The following is a 2193-nucleotide window of genomic DNA, read 5'->3' on the forward strand; positions in this document are numbered from 1 at the left end:
GAGAGCCCAGCCACCCTGCGGAGGAAACCCGTTTCGGCCACTTGTATCCGGGACCTCGTTCTTTCAGTCATGACCCAAAGCTCATGACCATAGATGAAGGTAGGGACGTAGATCGACCRGTAAATCGAGAGCTTTGCTTTCTGACTCAGCTTGACATGTTGCTCTCTTAAGACTTGTGATTGACATTCCACAGCTGTATTTGTGTTCATATATTGTCATCTAGTGGATAAGTGGCACACGTTTGAACAAAATGTGACAGCTTTCACCCTCAGCTGTTAACATTRATGTTGATCAATAACATTTATAGACCTCAGTTAGTGCTTCTAAATTTAGCCTATAAATTTAGCAAGTGCTAATCCACTAATAAATTTTAAAATTAGCAAAAGCCCTAAAGCACTAATCAGGAAATTAGTTCCCCTATTAGTGCTTTAGGGGAACTGTGCCCACCACTGAATAATCATTATATCAATCACTAAATGCCACAGTTAATCACGATCAATTGTTTTGCTCCATTACATGGCCACAAAACTCACAATGACGTAAATTTACAACTAAACCTGAGGGTTTGAGTACTTTGCAAAAAGCTGATTTTTTTTGTCCCTGGGGTTTGTGTCTCTCTTATCCACAGACTTCTTGATATTTTTAAGAAATCCAGGCTGTTGTTCCTGCCGGTGCTCTCTGTGGATCTACCCTGGCTGAGTGAAAAACAGATAGAGAAGGTGAACTGGGAGGCCTGGTAACAGTATCAGACCAGCTGCAGATATGAAGCCTGTTGGGAACGGTGCAGAGGAGGGTTTCACATGGAAACTCACAAAAACACAAACTGTAGAGGAACCTGTGTTTGTCTGCATTTGGAGGAGCTGCCGGGCAGTTAAACAACAAAAAGCACACTTTAGGTACAACTATCTGTGTGTGCATGAATACAAACTTGTATGCTGCTCAAAGGCACACTCATTTATTATCACATTATTATTATTATTATTATTATTACAATAGTGTGTGCGTAAGACACTATTAGTGGTTTCATTTAAGTATAACACACCAAGCAGGATGGCTCAACATGTCTCATCAACAAACACAACAACCTAAATGAGCTGTGATTAAAAAAAGTTTGTTCTCCTGTCTCTTATCTGTCTATGTGTGAGGAGAAAAAAAGGGTCAAGCAAACACGGTTTAGATGCTGTCTTAAACAAGTCTGAGATAAAGCACAGCTTCTGTCCAGACGGAGAAAATCCATCCGGACACACTCTGAAAACTGTTGGCACCCTCTCAAAGACTTGTGAGCGAGAGGAACAGAAGTGGGAGGGAGCGGGACTGAAGCAGACATTTGATGTGCAGCGTAATCACCGGCCTTCTTGTCTTTTATCTGCGTGATTCTGCTCGTGTTTGTCTGTGAAAACATACACCAGGTTGACACCTGCAAACACGTTAGATAAGATGACATCACTGCAAGAACATGCAGAAAAATGTATTTAATGCAATTACTCTACAGGATGGACAACTGTAGTAGTGACAGGATGCTTAAATTAGGACATTTTTGTCATTTTTAATGAGTTTTTTTATTGTCATTTATGAAACAAAGCATACTTTGTGCATTCTAATACAAGTAAATTATTAAATTATTAGTTTCCATTATATAAATAAGAAAGAGAGATCTGACATTACATTTTTTATAGAGCGATACCGAACTACAACTGAAACAATGATGGCTTTTAATAAAGTGCATTAAAATCAGGTTGAAGTTGAAAAAAGGCTCAAAATTGTTTTTTATGAAGCACCCATTGATAAAGAAATTGAAAATGTATTTATTTTTCTAGATTTGGATGCAATTATTTTATATATATGTGACCCATCACATCGAAACGAGGATTAAGTCTAAAAGTGGTATACGGAGAAATAGGCAGATATACTGTAGGGTTTTGATTAAAATGTTTACAAAAATTGCATTTTGTCAAAATATAATGAATAAATACCTTATCAATGTATCATTTGAATGAACTGTCTGAAATATAATCATAAAACAACCTGTGAGGTTAGTTTTAGGGTCGGTGGTCAGGGTTAGGCTGTAGAAATTAACGAAAGTCAATGCAAAGTCCCCATAAAGATGGCTGTACCAAGGAGGCTTCTGTTGGCTGCTTTGTGTGTGTGTGTGTGTGTGTGTGTGTGTGTGTGTGTGTGTGTGTGTGTGTGTGT

This window comes from Austrofundulus limnaeus, unplaced genomic scaffold (assembly GCF_001266775.1).
Source record: "Austrofundulus limnaeus strain Quisiro unplaced genomic scaffold, Austrofundulus_limnaeus-1.0 Scaffold142, whole genome shotgun sequence".
Taxonomy (NCBI): Eukaryota; Metazoa; Chordata; class Actinopteri; order Cyprinodontiformes; family Rivulidae; genus Austrofundulus; species Austrofundulus limnaeus.